This window comes from Magallana gigas, chromosome 5 (genome assembly GCF_963853765.1).
Source record: "Magallana gigas chromosome 5, xbMagGiga1.1, whole genome shotgun sequence".
Taxonomy (NCBI): domain Eukaryota; kingdom Metazoa; phylum Mollusca; class Bivalvia; order Ostreida; family Ostreidae; genus Magallana; species Magallana gigas.
Window position 1 is genome coordinate 25,638,149 of NC_088857.1, and position 23,013 is coordinate 25,661,161.

The 23,013-nt window shown below is 33.3% G+C and overlaps 1 long non-coding RNA gene across 1 annotated transcript in view; it reads right to left on the reverse strand.

Annotated features, from left to right (window-relative positions):
* LOC136275274 (uncharacterized) overlaps positions 1–23,013 on the reverse strand; it is a 32,029-nt gene that overhangs the window by 6,353 nt on the left and 2,663 nt on the right. The window contains exons 2-3 of the long non-coding RNA XR_010713823.1: positions 3,495–3,556; positions 3,298–3,387 (exon numbers count right to left, since the gene is read on the reverse strand). This is a non-coding gene — a long non-coding RNA (uncharacterized lncRNA). The remainder of the gene's footprint in view (positions 1–3,297; positions 3,388–3,494; positions 3,557–23,013) is intronic.

The following is a 23,013-nucleotide window of genomic DNA, read 5'->3' on the forward strand; positions in this document are numbered from 1 at the left end:
TAAGTTGGTCCAGATGCATTATCCCTGCAAGTTTGGTGAGGATAGAATTGGTAATAACTTAAAAACAGAACCTGCAACAAAAACCTTACCCAGGTCCGGACGCCGACACCAACGCCAGGGGTGTAGCATAAGCTCCCTACGACTTCGTATTGGTGAGCTTAAAAAAAGGGCTACATCTAAGTATCGACAAAACTTCTAAAATGTCTATTTTTATATATTTTTTATAATTAGCTCACCTGATCCGAAGGTTCAAGTGAGCTTTTCTGATCACCTGTTATCCGTTGTCCGTCCGTTTATAAACTTTTCACATTTTTGACCTCTTCTCTAAAAACCACTGAGCCTTGAATTTTACCAAACTGGTACAAAGCATTTTTAAGTAAAGGTTATTTTATATGGTTAAAAATAAAGGGCTAAACCGAAAACCTCTTGTTTGAACCTTAAACCTCTTGTTTGCATTTCTTACACCAATGAAATGTATCATCTCCAAAAATATGTTGTAAAAGGGCGTATTTACACATTTATTTCAGAAAATACTATGTATCATGCACGTTTTAAAGAAGATTGCAAATTTTGCGTTATCCTCCCACAATAAGGAGCACATCACGTAAAGCATCCATACCAACGACATTAAAATAAGAACTTACTTGTCAATTGTTTTGGAATAATTAGTTCAAATACAAAACAAAATCTTGTAAAAACTCTGCTTCTGATTAAAGCAAATGAATGTGTTCTTGCTGATACGGATCTGTTTCATAAATAGAATAAGAAAAATGTTTAATATTGATGCATAAAAACAATCTTTAAAATCGCGTGACGCGAGACTTTCGATAATTGATATGTCCCTGGCTGTAAATAAACGCATATAGAGTACATGTATCGTATTATAGAAATTAAACTGAAAATAAAATTTACAGATAATTAACAGAGTAAAATAAAAGCTTCAATTACTTATACTGCTCGGACAAAGACTGTAAAACGTTTTTTCAATCACTATACTTTATGAGAACTAGAAGCTAAGAGTTAACTGTGTATGGCCTAAAATCAAGAAGTGGAATGGAAATCCATATGCTTTTTGTAAAGACTGAAACTAATAGACCGGTTAATTCAATTGTAATTGACAATTGATCCTCTAAACATAAGTAATCACAGATTACAAAGCTCAACGAGACGAGGTTCACCTTTAGTGGCATCACATTTATGATACCACCCTTCATCATATTATATGAATATCATAGTTAATGATCTTGGATCATATTCACGGATACTATTTTGACACAATACTGTGGTTTCATTATGATTCAAGTGTATCATTTTTTGTGGTTAAAGTGAAAAACACAGTTTCAAGGATACATAAATCCGTTGACAATAATCCTATCAATACAAACTGTTAGTAGAAATTGCACCTCAATGAACATTTATTTTCAAGGATAAACTTTACAACGAAATCCACAAAAATTGGTATTAGATGAATATTGATAATTTTATGCAATCCCAGTTGTGGGTTTAAACAAAAATAAGACACAAACATGCAGCACAAGCTTTTATTTACATTCGACAGACAGGACATGGTGAAATTTCTAATGCAGTAATTAGCGTTGTCGGTCTTTATCTGTGAAGATATCTTGTTTGACAGTTTTAAATCTGTTTTCAAGTTGGATTAAAGTAGGTTTCTTCCAATTGCGAGTAGAAATATTTTCTACATTGAAAGCCAAAGAACGACATTAGAGGCTATATAATAAAATACTGTAATATATAATGATACAATATGATTTTGTAATATATATGACATTATATATGACATTGTATCAAGATATATGATATACGATATAGTATGGTAACCGTATTATACATTATTGTATTTGATTTGATATTACAATATCATAATATATAACACATGATACAATATAGTAGCATATGATACAATATTAAATAACATAATACATCACCATGATATTATATTGTATGATATTGTATTATATGCTATTGACATGACACATATGAAACTTCATATGAAACAATATCATGTGATACAATAATATATTATATAAATAGTGCCTGTTTGGGAGGGTAACAGTTGAAATTGACACCCCGAGAAAACCATTGTCAACCGACGCGAAGCGGAGGTTGACAATGGTTTTCGAGGGGTGTCAATTTCAACTGTTATCCTCCCAAACAGGCACTATTTATTTTGTTATAATGAATGTCTTTTTTTAAAATTTTAAGAAAATTTTACTGCTTTTATATAGGAATAACGTGAATTCTACAGCGAACCGTACGCGCATAATTTTCGCGCATGTAACATTTTTTAATGTTACCCGTTGCCAAGTGCGTTGCTAACGCTGAGGGTAATAGTAAATATTATTAACTGCATCTTAACCAATCAGATTTCAGTATTTAACATGAAAGTATAACAATATACAATATCACATTATACAATAATGTATCACAATATATAGTACTATACATAACAATACCATGATACATTATCATACAAAAAATTTGATAAAATATCAAATAATATAGTTTATTACAATACAATATATAATATGATATTGTATGATATAAAATTATAGGGTATCATATCATACAATACTATATGATAGGAATAATGTTATATCATTTAACAACAAACACATCTATCAAGCAAGTTTGCGTGATGTTGGAATTTTCTTTTAGCATCCTTGATAGTGGAGATCAGGCTCTGCATCTGAAACGACCTCTGTGATTCATTTATATTATGTTCAACTATGCAAGTTTAAAATAGTACTATCATCTATTAACATGTGACCTGTTCAAAATAACTGAACCTCATTATAGGCATCTGAAACCTACGGCTCAAATTTCAGCACTCAAGCCTCTCAGAAGCATCAGTATCATAAGATGCACCACCCATGCAGGTTTGGTGAAGTTAGGACCAGTAATAACTAAGATATAATCATCAAAGGGCACCCGCACCAGAAAATGTTACCAGCTCTAAAGACATGAACCTCCTCCACATCTGAAATTCATGGCCCAGATTCAGCATCCAAGTCTTTCAAGTCCATAAGTAAGTCTAGATGCATCATCCATGCAAGTTTGGTGAAGATAGGACAAGTAATAACTTTAAACTTAAATACAAGGCATGCAACAAAAACTTTAACCAGTTCTTGGCGCCAACACCGACGGTATAGCATAAGCCCCCCCCCCCCCCCTTCCCCCCCAACTTCGTCTCCGTGAACAAAAAAAATGCTATTTTGGAAGGATAATGACTGAAAAAGATGTGGATATGTAAATAAGTAAATAAGTAAAAAAGCTTACTGTCTTGCAATAAAGTCTAAGAATTCCCTTCCTGAACTAACATCAGTGATAGAATTAAGTTACAGTCTTGTCTTCAAAAAACAAATCAAGCTGCAAAGTAAAAATATGGAATGACATTTGAATTACGTTCAAATTATCAGCAGCAAGAAAATAATTCTGTTTAAAAAGTAAATCACTATAATGATATTAATATTTACCCATGCTACTATTGCATCTCTTTTCCCTGGATCCATTTTCTTTTTTTCACAGGATGCCTCACCTTGCAATTGATAAGTTAAAAACAAACACAGTCTTTCAGGAAATGTTCAATATAAGATTTATGAATTATGCAAAAATCATGCCAATTTTGACTTATGCCTCAGAAATTTGGATAAGTTATTTTAAAAATATAACAAAAATTCAAACAAAAAAATTCAAAATTTTATCTTGAAAGACATTTTAGGGGTTCATAATAAAGCTTCTAATTTAAAAATTAGCAGTTAGAATAGAGTTTGGTGCATTTCCCTTTATTTTCAGAATATATAAATTATTTAAAGATATTATTTCAGAGTGCAGAAAATTGTTTCAGATCAAGAAAACTCAAATTTTCTTTGAAAACATGCATATTTAGAGGATGAAAAACTTGCAGGAAATGGAAAATATTGTTAGCAAAACTGTATACGAAGAATCCTTGCTGATATTATTGGTTCACTTACTAATACAGTATCTATAAATGATTCATAGACATTAACAAAATTTTAGAAAAAGGTATGGAAAATTATCATTCTACAGCCAATTAATATGTACACAAAATTTAAACATTAGGCTTGAAATTCAACCATACTTAAATTTTTCCATTTCCAAGAAAATCCGTTCCTTTTTTACTCAATTAAGAATAAGTGCACACAAATTACAGATAGAGGTTGGCAGGTATTATACCACTATTAATCCAAGTGACGAAAGATATTTAATTATATTAATTGTCACACCGTTGTTGAAGATGAATATCATTTTTATTTGAATCAATTGAAAGCTAGATGTCCGCTTTATAAACAAGAGGCCCATGGGCCACATCGCTCACCTGAGGAACAATAGGTATGATAAAATCAGCTTAATGGAGTCATAATACAAACAATCTGGACAATGTACAATAATACATGTAGATCCTGTATAAATAAAATCCATTTTCTCCCCTGTATATTCTTATGTTTATAATCATTAGTCCCTTTTCTAACAGGATGATTTTATAGTCATATCACATGTTGAGTATTGCATCCTCAAAAAGATCCCTTACAATTGTTTATATATGGGATATTAAGCTACAACAAACTCTGAACCTTCTTTTGAGGCCAAAGAATTGTCCTGGAGCCAAAGTCTTAACAATTATAAAGAATCATCTGGCTGATTAGTTTCTGAGAAGAAGATTTTAAAAGATTTACTCTATATATTCCTATGTAAAACTTTAACACCCCCCCCCCCCCCCAATGTGGGCTCACCCTGCCCCCAGGGATCATGTTTTCACAACTTTGAATCTACACTACCTGAGAATACTTCCACACAAGTTTCAGCTTTCCTGGCTGATTAGTTTCTTAGAAGAAGATTTTTAAATATTTACTCTACATATTCCTATGTAAAACTTCGACCCCCGATTGTGCCCCACCCTACCCCCAGGGATCATGATTTTCACAACTTTGAATCTACACTGCCTGAGGATGCTTCCACACGAGTTTCAGCTTTCCTGGCTGAATAGTTTCTGAGAAGAAGAATTTTAAAGATTTACTATATAAATTCCTATGTAAAACTTCGACCCCCCCATTGTGGCCCCACCCTACCCCTGGGGGTCATGATATTCGCAACTTTGAATCTACACAACCTGAGGATGCTTCCACATAAGTTTCAGATTTCCTTGCTGATTAGTTTCTGAGAAGAAGGTTTTTAAAGATTTACTCTATATATTCCTATGTAAAACTTCGACCACCCCATTGTGGCCCCACCCTACCCCCAGGGATCAAGATTTTCACAACTTTGAATCTGCACTACCTGAGGATGCTTCCACACAAGTTTCAGCTTTCCTGGCTGATTAGTTTCTGAGAAGAAGATTTTTAAAGATTTACTCTATATATTCCTATGTAAAACTTCGACCCCCCCCCCCCATTGTGGCCCCATCCTACCCCCAGGGATCATGAATTTCACAACTTTGAATCTACACTACCTGAGGATGCTTCCACACAAGTTTCAGCTTTCCTGGCTGATTAGTTTCTGAGAAGAAGATTTTTAAAGATTTACTCTATATATTCCTATGTAAAACTATGACCCCCCATTGTGGCCCCACCCTACCCCCAGGGATCATGAATTTCACAAATTTGAATCTGCACTATCTGAGGATGCTTCCACACAAGTTTCAGCTTTCCTGGCTTATTAGTTTCTGAGAAGAAGATTTTTAAAGATTTACTCTATATATTCCTATGTAAAACTTCGACCACCCCATTGTGGCCCCACCCTACCCCCAGGGATCATGAATTTCACAACTTTGAATCTGCACTACCTGAGGATGCTTCCACACAAGTTTCAGCTTTCCTGGCTGATAAGTTTCTGAGAAGAAGATTTTTGAAGATTTACTCTATATATTCCTATGTAAAACTTTGACCCCCCATTGTGGCCCCACCCTACCCCTGGGGGTCATGATATTCGCAACTTTGAATCTACACAACCTGAGGATGCTTCCACATAAGTTTCAGATTTCCTTGCTGATTAGTTTCTGAGAAGAAGGTTTTTAAAGATTTACTCTATATATTTCTATGTAAAACTTCGACCACCCCATTGTGGCCCCACCCTACCCCCAGGGATCAAGATTTTCACAACTTTGAATCTGCACTACCTGAGGATGCTTCCACATAAGATTCAGCTTTCCTGGCTGATTAGTTTCTGAGAAGAAGATTTTAAAGATTTACTCTATATATATATATATAAATTCCTATGTAAAACTTCGACCCCCCATTGTGGCCCCACCCTACCCCTGGGGGTCATGATATTCGCAACTTTGAATCTACACAACCTGAGGATGCTTCCACATAAGTTTCAGATTTCCTTGCTGATTAGTTTCTGAGAAGAAGGTTTTTAAAGATTTACTCTATATATTCCTATGTAAAACTTCGACCACCCCACTGTGGCCCCACCCTACCCCCAGGGATCAAGATTTTCACAACTTTGAATCTGCACTACCTGAGGATGCTTCCACACAAGTTTCAGCTTTCCTGGCTGATTAGTTTCTGAGAAGAAGATTTTTAAAGATTTACTCTATATATTCCTATGTAAAACTTCGACCCCCCCCCCATTGTGGCCCCATCCTACCCCCAGGGATCATGAATTTCACAACTTTGAATCTACACTACCTGAGGATGCTTCCACACAAGTTTCAGCTTTCCTGGCTGATTAGTTTCTGAGAAGAAGATTTTTAAAGATTTACTCTATATATTCCTATGTAAAACTATGACCCCCCATTGTGGCCCCACCCTACCCCCAGGGATCATGAATTTCACAAATTTGAATCTGCACTATCTGAGGATGCTTCCACACAAGTTTCAGCTTTCCTGGCTTATTAGTTTCTGAGAAGAAGATTTTTAAAGATTTACTCTATATATTCCTATGTAAAACTTCGACCACCCCATTGTGGCCCCACCCTACCCCCAGGGATCATGAATTTCACAACTTTGAATCTGCACTACCTGAGGATGCTTCCACACAAGTTTCAGCTTTCCTGGCTGATAAGTTTCTGAGAAGAAGATTTTTGAAGATTTACTCTATATATTCCTATGTAAAACTTTGACCCCCCATTGTGGCCCCACCCTACCCCTGGGGGTCATGATATTCGCAACTTTGAATCTACACAACCTGAGGATGCTTCCACATAAGTTTCAGATTTCCTTGCTGATTAGTTTCTGAGAAGAAGGTTTTTAAAGATTTACTCTATATATTTCTATGTAAAACTTCGACCACCCCATTGTGGCCCCACCCTACCCCCAGGGATCAAGATTTTCACAACTTTGAATCTGCACTACCTGAGGATGCTTCCACATAAGATTCAGCTTTCCTGGCTGATTAGTTTCTGAGAAGAAGATTTTAAAGATTTACTCTATATATATATATATAAATTCCTATGTAAAACTTCGACCCCCCATTGTGGCCCCACCCTACCCCTGGGGGTCATGATATTCGCAACTTTGAATCTACACAACCTGAGGATGCTTCTACATAAGTTTCAGATTTCCTTGCTGATTAGTTTCTGAGAAGAAGGTTTTTAAAGATTTACTCTATATATTCCTATGTAAAACTTCGACCACCCCACTGTGGCCCCACCCTACCCCCAGGGATCAAGATTTTCACAACTTTGAATCTGCACTACCTGAGGATGCTTCCACACAAGTTTCAGCTTTCCTGGCTGATTAGTTTCTGAGAAGAAGATTTTTAAAGATTTACTCTATATATTCCTATGTAAAACTTCGACCCCCCCCCCATTGTGGCCCCACCCTACCCCCAGGGATCATGAATTTCACAACTTTGAATCTACACTACCTGAGGATGCTTCCACCCAAGTTTCAGCTTTCCTGGCTGATTAGTTTCTGAGAAGATTTTTAAAGATTTACTCTATATATTCCTATGTAAAACTTCGACCCCCCATTGTGGCCCCACCCTACCCCCAGGGATCATGAATTTCACAAATTTGAATCTGCACTATCTGAGGATGCTTCCACACAAGTTTCAGCTTTCCTGGCTTATTAGTTTCTGAGAAGAAGATTTTTAAAGATTTACTCTATATATTCCTATGTAAAACTTCGACCACCCCATTGTGGCCCCACCCTACCCCCAGGGATCATGAATTTCACAAATTTGAATCTACACTACCTGAGGATGCTTCCACACAAGTTTCAGCTTTCCTGGCTGATAAGTTTCTGAGAAGAAGATTTTTAAAGATTTACTCTATATATTCCTATGTAAAACTTTGACCCCCCATTGTGGCCCCACCCTACCCCCAGGGATCATGAATTTCACAAATTTGAATCTGCACTACCTGAGGATGCTTCCACACAAGTTTCAGCTTTCCTGGCTGATTAGTTTCTGAGAAGAAGATTTTTAAAGATTTACTCTATATATTCCTATGTAAAACTTCGACCCCCCCATTGTGGCCCCACCCTACCCCCAGGGATCATGAATTTCACAACTTTGAATCTACACTACCTGAGGATGCTTCCACACAAGTTTCAGCTTTCCTGGCTGATTAGTTTCTTAGAAGATTTTTAAAGATTTACTCTATATATTCCTATGTAAAACTTCGACCCCCCATTGTGGCCCCACCCTACCCCCAGGGATCATGAATTTCACAAATTTGAATCTGCACTATCTGAGGATGCTTCCACACAAGTTTCAGCTTTCCTGGCTTATTAGTTTCTGAGAAGAAGATTTTTAAAGATTTACTCTATATATTCCTATGTAAAACTTCGACCACCCCATTGTGGCCCCACCCTACCCCCAGGGATCATGAATTTCACAAATTTGAATCTACACTACCTGAGGATGCTTCCACACAAGTTTCAGCTTTCCTGGCTGATAAGTTTCTGAGAAGAAGATTTTTAAAGATTTACTCTATATATTCCTATGTAAAACTTTGACCCCCCATTGTGGCCCCACCCTACCCCCAGGGATCATGAATTTCACAACTTTGAATCTACACTACCTGAGGATGCTTCCACACAAGTTTCAGCTTTCCTGGCTTTCTGGTTCTTGAGAAGAAGATTTTTGAAAATTTCTCGAAATTTTTCATTAATTTCTAATTATCTCCCTTTGAAAACGAGTGTGACCCTTAATTTTCACAACTTTGAATCCCCTTTGCCTAAGGATGATTTGTGCCAAGTTTGGTTGAAATTGGCCCAGTAGTTCTTGAGAAGATGTTGAAAATGTGAAAAGTTTACGGACAGACAGACAGACGGACAGACAGACAGACAGACGGACAGACAGACAGACGGACGACAGACAAAATGTGATCAGAATAGCTCACTTGAGCTTTCAGCTCAGGTGAGCTAACAACTACGAAGTGAAGATTGTTCACTTTTTAATAACACATGTATATCTTATAAAATGCTTAACCCGGCAGATGTAAATTAACATAAGAAAATCTATGTACTAATTTTATTCGTATACTGTATGAGGGTTGTTCGGAAATTATTGAGACAACATAAATATTTTCCATTCTAAGAGACAAATATTGGTGAATATTGGCATAAACATTGAGGAAATTAAAACAAATCATGAAACAAAGTATTATTAAAAAATACTTTGTAATTTGTTTACGACGGCATACATAAACATGTCGGTGGTCGGGGTACCAAGTGCAGGCATAAACTCAGAGATTAATTAACACAATTACTAAGTGTCGGTGGACCAACAATTAGTAGTGAAGGAAATCAAATTACATATGTTCATTTTGCTATTTATTATCACTTAATTGTGTACAAGTTTCAGTTTGAGTTGAAATACGTAGATAGTACAAATATATAAACAAAGAAATATAAATCAGACTACGACGATTTATTGAATTTTGACATCAACACAGCGCTGCGAATATACAACAAATTGGTGAGGAACACGGAAAAAAAAACCCTTTACAGGCCAAGTTATTCCTTAAATATGAAGTATACAATATAAAAGAGTCAAGAGTTTCATTTTATCGGATTTTTTTTACTGACTTTTTAACTAAATTTACAACAAATGGGCTAAAATCTATACTACTTTTTACAAAAAAAACTGATGTCAATTAACAGTTCTTAAATATGTACAGAATGACTTTAACAGACCTTTCACGGAAAGCTGACTTTTGGGTAGAAATTTTTTTTTACAAAACAACCAAGAATGGAGAAGATACGTAAACGTTGATATCTTAAAATGAAAAAAAATGGATGAGAAATAAAAAATAATTAATGTATTCTGTTTGATTGTAAGGCGTACAAAACATAGGAGCAAGGAAACGCGTTAAGGTGGCTCTATATACCGAGTTTATTCCAATTTTCAATAGAAGACCACAAAACATATACTTATTAAATATTAAAATGATGATAGGGATACTATAGGTATTTTTAAAGAATTTTTTAATGTTTTTTCGTGTTTTTTGTGAAATAGTTTTTAAAAAGACAGCTTTTAACAAATTGAGAAAAAAAATTGTCATATGATGGATATTTCCTTCGGACACATAAAAAAAATATAAAACTTCTTAACATTCAAAAATGTTATCATTGCAATTTTTTTTTTGTATTTCCCCAAAACATAATTTTTCATATTTTCTTACTCTGTTGACAAATCAACTGAAAAAGTTGCTTGATGTTATAAGAAAATGTATTTTAATAAATGTGACATAAAAAATTGAATGAAAATCATATTGCAAATAAGCACAAAAAATATTTTAAATTTTATTTGGTATGAAAGTTCCTCAGGTAAGGGTTAGCGTTCCTAAGTCCTGAGGCCCAAACATCTTGGGGACTTTTCATTTCTGAGTTGAAGAAAATTTCCTAGATATAATGTTGGAATGATAAATACATACATATTTCATCATAGGCGTCGGAAGCAAATTGAAAGTGGGGGGGCTAGACTAATCCTCAGAAATATTGAGAAAAAAGTAATTCCCAAAATCATGGAAATCCTAATCCGTGGGGGGGGGGGGGGGGGGGGGGGGGGGGGGGAGTATACCTATACTTCCAAAAAAAAAAATTTACTTACCAAAATTTTTTTTTGGGGGGGGGGGGGGGGGGGGGGCTAGTATGCTTCTGAATCTAACCTCTCAATCTTTCAAGGTAAATTTAGGAACAATACTCTTTCCTGCGAGAAAAAGTGGGGGGGCTGAACCCTCTATCATGCTATGTTTCTAATGGTTAGGTATAACTTTGCAAAAAAAGTGGGGGGGCTAAGCCCCCCCTAGCCCCCCCGGTTCCGACGCCTATGTTCATTACATGGCTGTATAAGTGAATATACTAGTATTCGCTTTAATGCAGATCTAATTAAGTCAAATAAATAAAGGGGGAAATTGACAAGGTTAATAGGATTTATATGTATCCCAACCTGAGAGAAATTCAAAGCAACCCTTCCATCCCCTGACGGTGTCGATATTAATGTGCATTAAAGTATATTATAATTGAAATATTTTCACCGGTTTAAAATTTTCTTTAACAGTATTAAACCAAAAAATATGTTTTAGAAAATTTTGGAAAGTTAAAAAAATTTATTGTTCTCAACGGGAAACGAACTCATGACCTACAGGTTTGTAGCGAATCCACTAACCCACTGCACTAACGTGTAACATGTCAATGGTGGGAAAGAAACTCTTTAAAAAATTATACTTGATTTTATTGTTAATTTCGATAAATAATACCACACAATGTGAAGCTGTCACATACAACATTACTTGTACATTGTAAGTAATGAAATTTCCAATTATCAAATTCAATCTTTTCATTTAAAAAAATTTTCAAAAGAGCAGTCCCCATACAATTCGCCTCAGTTTAAATCAGCCAGTACCGGAATTGCATGCTTCCAGATTTACTTTTTTGTGTACTGCGTCATCAAAAAGTGGTGTATAGAGCCACCTTAAAATGACTTTGCGATGAGTTTGGGGTTGTGCCGGTGTAACGACGAAAAGTGACCCCCGTAGAATATTGACCAAGGGTCATTTTTCTACGTAGAAAAATGACCCACTCAGTTGTAGAATACTTGGATAACATCGTAGAAATTTTATCCGGGAGGGGGGGTATTAATGGGAAGGGGGTCGAGGCCTATTATAGGTAAATTTAATAAGTGACCTTAATAAGTTTGATTTCCCCATCCCTAAGATCCGCGATCGATTGCATGCTCCATCCCATTTGGATAAAAAAAATAAATGCTTGATTTTAAAACCATATAAACATTACCAATCTCAAAACTTCAAATTTAGAATTGATTACAAGAAACGGAATACTTTACAAATGACTCTGCATGAATTTGAATTTGATATCTGTTGTTAATTTGATAACATATACCTACTTTTAGAAACTGCTAAATATGAGTATGATTGTCTGGGAAACTTATATGGTATTATTTACTAGATTCAAATGTGGTTTTTACATACCAGAGTTATATTCAAATGGAGTCAAAGTCAATGTCAAAGTCCTTTACAGTGTCATTGTTTCTTTGCAATTTGTACTAGCTGTTATATACCGAAGTTTGCAAGTATATAACAGCTAGTACAAATTGCAAAGAAACAATGACACTAAAAAAGGACTTTGGCATTGACTTTGACTTCATTTGAATACAACTCTGGTATGTAAAAACCACATTTGAATCTAGTAAATATTACCGGCATATTCTTATATATCTTTGAAATTCACTTTGATTTACCATATAAGTTTCCCAGACAATCATACTCATTTCTTGCAGTTTCTAAAAGTAGACATGCTTTTTACTTTTCTCGAAAAAGTGATCTCTTAACTGAGTGTCAATTAAGTATAACATCTATTAAGATATAATAATTTATTTGTTGATAAGTAAATAACGTGGTATAAGAACTGCTGTAAGGACCAGATTGCATACACAAAGATTTATATACTGTAGAAACATATATTTTCGTTGGGTCAAAATTTCGTTGTTTTTAAACCAAACAAGATTTCGTTGGCATTTAATTTCGTCATATCGTAATCTTTTTGTATTCATTAATACCAGGGTTAAAAATTAGTCATGGATTTAATTTCGTTGATTTATATTGCCAACGAAAATAACGAAATTAAATCCTCAACGAATATTTCTGCTTCTACAGTATACCAAACTTACAAAAATAAAATAATATTATATACATTTGTAAAGAGTGCCTGTTTGGGAGGGTAACAGTTGAAATTGACACCCCGAGAAAACCATTGTCAACCAGCGAGAAGAGAGAAAAGGTTCATAATAATGCAAAAGAAACCTGAAACAAAATTTTTGAACTCCATTTTAAATCTACACAAGAATCACAATTACATCGATTACATTTCCAAATTCTTCATAGAATTTTTCCGACAAATAAATATCTTTTCAAAACAAAAAAGCAGAGTCTCCTGTGTGTACGCGTTCTGTAAAAGAGATGAAGAGAGTATTGAACATTTATTTTAATTATGAATGTACTGTAGTAACAGAATTATGGACTGATTTTGAGGAATAGATTTTAAGACAGTTTGATTAATTAATGACATTTGATAAACAATAATTAGTTCTTTTTAGAGAATATAAAAAAAGAGAAATTTATGATTATTTTTATTTATTATTGTGAGGCAATATAGTTTTTCTTGTACATATAAAAGTAACGCCAATGCAAATATACGTGAATTAAAAACTGTTATAATAGAAAGGCTTTTCACCGAAAAATATATGCTAATGAAGAATTATAGATATACGGAATAGGAAATCTATGGCAAAAATAAGCTTTAGTGCGGTAGTACATATATTTTAACAATAAAATGCTTTCTTTGGTGATTCATTCGGGATATGAAGGTAGTGACATTGCAGAAAAAATACATAACCCGCGTTAGCGGGTTATGTAATTTTTTTCTGCAATGATCACTACCTTTATAACCCGAATGAATCATCAAAGAAAGCATTTTATTGTTTATATTAACATCTTTCCTTAAGCTAATCGATATATCAATTAGGAGAAGTAAAATTCACTAAAATTCACTAAATTACTGTTGATGTACGTAAGTAAGTTAGCTAAAAGTCTCCTGTGAGACTTTGAGTCTGACTTCGTGCAGTCCATGATTTTTCCTAGGTCGCTATAGGTTTGGACCAATCGATAAACAGGGCGTGTCGATATCTGCCCTGTCATTTTCTTATCAGTTTCAGCCGCTGTAGATTTCGACCAGTCGATTAACGGCGCGTTTAGATTTCAGTCTGGCTGTTTCTATAGAGCTATGTATTAACTATAAGTTTCCGTAAGGAATAGAGGGAAAAATACTTGGGAGATGTAAATATATAAGGATAAATTGTTTCTTTATTGTGTAGTTTTTTTCTATTTTGTTTATAACTGCAATGGATTTTCAAGTTTCCATGTAGAAAAGGGTCCTATCGCGTGAATATGGTTTATTTATCATATACATAATATGTAAACAATGCCCCTAATCTCTCTCTCTCTCTCTCTCTCTCAACTTTTATTACACACGGACTGTACAGTATAAGATATTCAAATAGTCAAAAGTTTTCCAATATGATTGTATCAACTAATGTACGAGATATATCACGTTTGTATATGTTGTGAAAGTGGAAAATTCAATTAGAAAAAGATTAAAAAAACGAAGTCATCATCGTGTTGCATATTGCATACAGAAAGTCTGGAAAGGGATGGCTTTACATTATTGCAATGTATTTGACGGTTCGGTATAGATCTGATTAGTTTATTTTAGGCAAAATTCATCCGTCAGGTAAACAGTATTCGGTCTAATGGGTCATTCTCAAAATATGCAGCCTTTTGTGTCAGTGTCAATTTAAAGGGGGAAAAATAATGTTCTGGGGAATATATACAGTACCATTGGATTTTAGAAACTTAAACCTATATTGATGAACAAATTAATCGACAATTTTACTGCTTAAAGTATAAAAAAAATATTATTTGTTATGAGATGAATTTATGTTGTCATTAAATTTTTCCAACGTCTTTACCCTACAATATCTTCAACAATATTGATGTTTTATTCCAAAAATCACCGTTAATTTTCAAAACAACATTCATATTTTAATTTCTGCTATGCTCCTTAACAAGTTCTCTTTTAAAAACAATGAATTTGATGAGATATATGCTTGTACAAAAAATTTTTGTCATTGGTGTTACAAGGCAAATTATATAAAAATGTCTTAAAATACATCAAGTAAATAATATTGTACTACAGTTGGAATCCCCCACATCATAGTGACATCATTCCCTGCTACTAAAAAAATAAATATATCAGTGATGACATCATTGTGATAGAAAATATGGCAGAAAATGTTAGTATACTCCGAAAAATACAATGTAAACTGTGTCAGTGGGATAACGTGCTATTTAAGGTTTTCTAATATGAAAGAACAAAAAAGTTTTTCACATAAATGATGAATGTTTATCACATTATAACATAGGCTATGTAGCTTAATTTGTGTAGTATCTGTTCTCTTGGGTCATACTGCTACATTTACTATGGATACATCAGTGGTATAGCGGTCAGTGGTGTAACCAAAAATTGTTGTTACACCACTGATAAAACTGTTACTGTAACACCACATGACATTATTTAATAATTTTACTTTTCCTTCCATTTCATTTATATTTTGAGCATTTTGAACAATTGTTATTTATCAATTTTATAAGTTAGACACTGTCACAATAAAGAAAGCTTGACTATTTAATTGCAATTGTGTTTTCTTAATCTGGAAAATGGGACCTGTTACACCATTGACATTATTTGAAACACCATTGACATTTTGTATGCTCTAACTATGTTTTACTCATTTAAATACTTGATTAAAAGATAAAAGTAAAAACAAATTTATTCTAATAAAGAAATGAAATTATCCACATTTTATTTTTATTAAAAAATCAAACTTTTTAATGACTTATAGTGTATTATAAGATATGTTATTCCACTGACATTTCACATTCCCTATTATGTTATACTAAAATCTTTCAAATTCTTAAAGGTAACAAATGCTAGCTGAGCTTCAAGAAACATATATAAACAAAGAGGAAGTGAATACGAGTTGTATGCATAGATTTTGGAGAAAATTGGAGAAATTTCAATATTATTATCCAAAATGTATGATTGATATGAGCTGGTATAGTATTGACGATGTTGTTTGTGAGATTGATGAGCCAAAGAAAGTTCGAACTCGATACAAGGTAGATAAAAGTGTGTGGATGCCAATAGTATGAAATATAACATCAAAGAATGAGTGAATTCGTGTAAAAAAACATCTACATGCCGTTTTTGTGTCAGTGGTGTAACACTGATTATAAGTGGTGTAACAGTGTATCTCTCTTCAGATTATGAAAGAATGAGGTACGAAAACTTTTATTTAAGATCAAATTTATCATGTTTTAAATGCAATCAAAAATAGAGATTAGTTTATTTTACAAAATTTAATGCGCTTATCTCTTATTTATTATCGCTAGGTCATTGGTGTAACTTAAAGTCAGTGGTAAAACATAATAATCAGTGGTGTAACATGTACATTTTTCTCCAAATAAATTTAACTGGTAATGATACATGTATATTTGAAAACACCAGTGCATTTATAGTAATGTCTTTTTTATGCTCCATTAAAAGAAAAATCCAGTTGTGTTCTTTTTAATGCTCAAATTAAAAATTTGTTGAGTAACATCAAGACTTTGTCTCAAATGTTATGTTGGTCACTATGTAAATGTGTCAAATATTTTCTGTTATCTAATTCTGATAACTTTAAATGAAGTTTGTTGATATAAACTTTATGTCCATCATTTTAAAAGAATTATTTTATTTTATTTAAGGATTTTTTCCTATACTATATGCCTGTTACACCACTGACCAAATTTTTACAGTTCATTACATTTTAGTCTAATTATCAGCTAAATGGTAGATTCCAATGTTTGCAAATTTTTAGATGTTATACTTCATTGTTTGTTAAATGTGTTTTTTGCAATCAAAGTAATTTTTTCAGCAATAATTTTCTCATGTTTTACATTTTACAAAAGTCTGCATATTTTGATAATGACCCTAATATATTTCATTAATGAATAACTGCAACATTGCATCCAATAATTTGATTCAGCGAAGCCATTAATCATTACCTTTTGATTAGAGTAGTCTAAAAGTTTTATGCATAGGTATATTGAGGAAACTATTTAAGAAGTTCAATTTCAGAACATTGAACAACTCAAAACGTTTTGTGACCTCTACTGTAGGATAGAATAAACACAAATTGGTCTCTGCAATTATTTTTTTTCTCAAACAAGTATTTGATGTAGGTATTGGTCGATACTGAGAGCAGTCAGAGTTAAATTACAATGTACAATGAAAAAAAAACCCACCCATGGCATGCTAATACAATGGCAGTATTACATTTTTAAATTACTTTGGAATTTAAAAGCAGACTCGATCAAAATTTATTAGAATCAATCACTCGTACATTGTACCTGTAGTCATGCATAAATATGTTTCAATACAACTATCACTATAAGACACTAAAAGCCATCTAGTGTGATGATTCGTGTGTATTGCACTTAAATCAGTAAATCAATAAAACCATCACTAATAATTAATGTGTAAATAAAATATGAAAATAAAATAGAGGCCAACAGTTTTTGTATAGGCTTAATTTGAGACAATTAAGGCCAAAATTTGGGGTCAAGCCAAATATGAGATCATTCATTTATTTCAATCTCAACATTTAAATCAGTAAATCAATAAAACCATCACTAATAATTAATGTGTAAATAAAATATGAAAATAAAATAGAGGCCAACAGTTTTTGTATAGGCTTAATTTGAGACAAGGCCAAAATTTGGGGTCAAGCCAAATTTGAGATCATTCATTTATTTCAATCTCAACACCATGCACTGCACAATGGTACACAGAGATTATAATGATACAATATGTGGTATACAATGCATGCATAAGAGAGAGAGAGAGAGAGAGAGAGAGAGAGAGAGAGAGAGAGAGAGAGAGAGAGAGAGAGAGAGAGAGAGAGAGAGAGAGAGAGAGAGAGAGAACTCTGACTCGTTATTACAAATGTGAAGTATGGGAGTTCTAACATGGGGAGCATTTTTTATTTATTTTTCTAATAAAAGCACATAATTTCCTCAAAGAACAGTGTTTTGTACTTGCCATTATGAATTTAAAACTAATAGCATTTTTATTCGTCCACTTTCAATGGGTAGATGGTGATTACATGTTCGAAATCTACAAAAAGTAATTGCATCTTTTTTTGATAATGTATCAAAATAATGTTCAAATTTTAACTCTTCCTTATGAATTCTATAATTTATAGCTTTTGGGGATGATTGTAGAATAGATTGCCAATTTTGTTTGAATTGGTCTATCAACGTGAGTTTAATTTTTGCCTTTAGCCATTGTGAATTATGTATAGTTTGATTAATCCATATATTAGATAAACCGCAGTTATTTAGAATATGTTTGATGTTTTCATACCAAGGGATTTTCCCCCCAATTTCGTGATTCATACAAATTCCTAGATCATATATTAACTTTGCAATTTTTGTATCTTTTCCGGTAAATATTCTTGACCAATAAGAAATAATGCGTGTTTTAATTTGAATTTCAAGTGGGTATCGACCAAGTTCGCCATATATCATGAAATCTGGAGTTGATTGTTTTAAATGGAGTAGAAGTTTACAAAATTTGAGATGAATTCTTTCTATAATTGCAATACATGTATTTGAAAAGCCCCAGACTTCACATCCATATAACAGTATAGCTATAGGTTGGACAATTTTGTCAAATAAATCTAGTTGACACTGTACTGATAGGTTATGAAATCTCCCCTTTTTTAACACTTCATATAATGCTTTTGTAGCTTTTTCGGCTAATTTCTGTATTGCAATTTTAAAAGATCCTGTTCTGCTAAATACTATTCCCAAGTAGTTAAAATCAGTAACAACTTCAATAAATTTATCGTTATATTTTATCTGCACGTATTCTTTCTGCCTACCTTTGCTAAATATTATTATTTTAGATTTATCGGTATTCATTTTCAGGTTCCATTTTATGCAATAAGTATGAAAGCAATCTATCACTCTTTGCAATTCCTCGGGAGATTCAGCTAACAGTACAGTGTCGTCTGCATATAATATAGCAAATAATTTGAAAAAATATATATAACTTATTTTTTAACATGTCAGTAATAGTTGGTAAACCTTGCACATCAGACTCATTTAAAAAGTCATGTAAATCATTAAGGTACATAGAGAATAAGAAGGCTGACATATTTTCACCTTGCCTCACTCCGTTTTCACAATGAAAAAAAGTAGAGGTTTCATTATTATAAACAATTCTTGACTTAATATGACTGTACATATTGAAAATAATATTAAACATTTTGCCACAAATATTATGGTATAATAGTTTAAACCACAATGCTTTTCGCCATACGTTATCAAACGCTTTTTCGAAATCTACAAACATACAATAAAGTTTTTTCTTCTTCATTCTCAAAAGTTCGAATAGAATATGTAATGTAAAAATATTATCAATGGTTGAATATTCTTTTCTAAAACCTGTTTGGTTTTCATGTAGTACGTTAAATTCATCGGAGAATGTATTCAGTCGTTCGTTAAGAATGGAGGTAAAAAGTTTTCCAATACAGCTTAATATAGTGATTGGTCTGTAATTTTGTGGGTTGGTTTTAACACCCTTGTTTTTGTATATTGGTATAATATTTCCCTCCAACCAAATAGAGGGAATCTTACCAGACGAAAAAACTAAATTGAACAACTTTTCATAAACTGGCAACATTATCTGCTGTGTTGCTTTAATATATTCGTTTCTTATCCCATCTTCCCCATTGGCATTATTATTTTTTAGATTCTTAATTGCTTTTTTTATTTCATCTTGGGTAATGTAATTATTTAGATCGTGATTAAAATCTTCATACTGTAAATTAGCAATTTCATTATCAACCATGTGATTATTTTCATCGCTTATTTCGGGAGACCGGTTTAAGTCTCTGAAATACTGATAAAGATCATCAATACCGATTGCCGATTGATTTTGGCAATTGTTATTTTTGTTATACTTATTTATTACTTTCCAATATTCTTTAGGATTTTTGTTTTTAATATCTTTCAAATGTTTACTAATTTTGTTTCTGTACTTCAGCTGCTCTTTATCAATAATTTTTTGTAGTTTTTTTCATGTTCTTTATATTTTTTAAGCGCATTTACTGTACGTTTTCTATAATAATAAACTTTGCTATTACGATATTTTGTACCAGCTTTTTGGCATACGTTTTGAATTGGTATGTGTTTTTGAGATTTGATTTTTTCCACCAATAATACTTGAGCCTATGGCAATTTTAGCAGCATCTATATATATATTATTAAGGATTTCGACAATATCATTAATAACAACATCCGTGGTATTTTCAACACAACTGTTATCTAACAATAACTAGAGGTACTGTGAGCAAGCTCACAATTGATACTCCCCGCTAAGAAAAAAATCATAACGCACATATTTTTGCTATTTGTATTTCGCTGTAGATTTAAATACAATATAATAGGTGTATGACAATCAGAAAAAAGTTTGCTTTGTTCAAGAACTCTCATATTCGACACATATTTATAAGTAGAATAATCACAGAGGAAGTAATCAACAGTGCTCGAGCCTTTACATGTAAGCCTCAAAAGTCCTCATTCAAAAAAGTGTTTGTTTTTTTGTTTTCCAGCTTTTAAAAACAAGAGCTGGCCACTTTGTTTACAGTTAAAACAACGCAGTCGAATTCCAAACCTCTCCTCTCATGGTAAAATTTTTAAGTTTACAAGTAAAAAAATTGAATTTATAAGAAGCCCCCCCCCCCCCCCCCCCCCCCCCGTCTTTGGAAACAGATGAAATATTATAGAAAAAAATCACCCCTCCAACGCTGTTGGATTTTGAGAACTGGCGAAAAATGTTTTCCTTTTTTTTTTCTTCTTTTCGCTTGTCCTGATGTCAGATTAGTCTGTCCTATTTTCTTTAAAAAACGATGTTACATGCCTGTACTTAACAACTTTATTGAGCATAATGGCGGCGATGCAGAGTTTGGAATTAAAGTTATCAAACATTTTGTGTAACGTTAGCGCAATCGTGATGAATCCAAAATTCCGAATTCCGAGTTGCTGTCTTCTGTGTATCTGTAAGATAAGGCTGTTGATGTGATGGTGTTATGTCTGGTTGTCAGACATTCAGTGTTACTAAATAGAACAGATACTAAAAAATCCGCGTTATTTATCGAAATTTCACATCTTTCTTCTGGGTTTTTTCTTAAAAAAATATTCAATAGGTAGTCATTAAATTTAGATTTATCTATTAAATCATCTACTGTAATACTGGGGCCTATTTAGCAAAACGAGCATAAAGCAAAAAGGGGTCGCATGCGAGCACATCACCATCGGGGGGACCACAACCCTAAAAAGGCTTAGTGAAGGGGCAAGGCCACAAGGCAAGCTGACAAGAACTTCAAGAAAAACACAAACATCGCTTTGTTAAAAATGGTGTTATATTATGTAAAAGGGTAAAACGGTAGTTCTGTCTAATCTTTCACGCGGTTTCGTTGCCCCCCCCCCCCCCCACCTCCCGGACACTTACCAAACATGAATGTATCGCCTTCAATTTCTATCATTTCTATGTACTTTATAAGTGAGGACAAAATTCTATGGGGTCAGTTTTCAACGTGTGTGGGTCGTAGATCTGCAGGTCTGAAATGGTTTTCTACTGTAGAAACGGGACTCTACTTGTCATAGAATACTGACCTTGGGTCAGTTTTCTCCGTAGAAATTTGACCCCCCGGGTCAATATTCTATGGGGGTCACTCTTCGTCGTTACATCGGGTCACTGGACGTAAGGAAGTTTGTCAGCTTACCATAAATGATCTAATGATATCATTGACTGGAAAATTTTCACATTAATAGAACCATTTTAATAAGAGCTTGAACTATGGGTAGTTGAGTCAAACTGCAATGTGACGTAGGCCTGTCTATTTCATTGTAGGCCTCTCAGGCATGGCTCTTTGAAATCAACACGATTTGTCTAGCTTTTGAGCAAAGACTACGCAATCGGTGTATATTTCACTTGAAACCAGCGTCATTTTAACATGTTTTGACGCAAGAAATAGATCGTTACATCCTGCTGAAAGCCCAAGGTCTTGTTAAAATGGTTCTAAATGTTATCCTGGTTAACTTTTTTGTGAAATTTCAGAGGTTTATCTCAGTGGCGGATCCGGGGGGGGGGGGGTGTTCCAGGGGTCGGACCCCCCTTTCTCTGAAATATATGAATTTTTGGAAAACTTTTAATGCCAATTTTTCCTAGTTATAATATAAATACTGAAAATATCTCAAATAAATGCTTTTAAAATTGCTTATTAAAAGAATTTCGTACAACGTACGGTAATTTTGTTCTTATATGAAAAAAACCCTATCGATTTTTTATCGAAGTACATTGTACTTCCCCTCCAGCATCTGATATTTACTACTCTGAGTAAACATGTAGAAAATTAAAAAAAAAAAACCATAAACTTTAGCAGAATGGGTAAAAACACAGATTTCTGATAACATCTACAATATATTTTCTACTCTATTTCTTTTTATAAAATGGATTATAGTTTTGATTACAGTTTTAAACTGACAGACCATCAAGTAAAACGACATTCAAGTACGAGTACACGCACTCATTTTACTTTTAAAAGCAGTTTTCAAATGTATTGATTAGTAAATTAACTCAAGTAATTATAATAGATGCGTTTTACTTCGTTTCATACGAAAAATACAAAGAAAATTACAAAGAAAATTACTGACAGACCATCGAGTAAAACGACATTCAAGTACGAGTACACGCACTCATTTTACTTTTAAAAGCCGTTTTCAAATGTATTGTTTAGTAAATTAACTCAAGTAATTATATTAGATGAGTTTTACTTCGTTTCATACGAAAAATACAAAGAAAATTACAAAGAAAATTACATTACTTGCTTATGCGG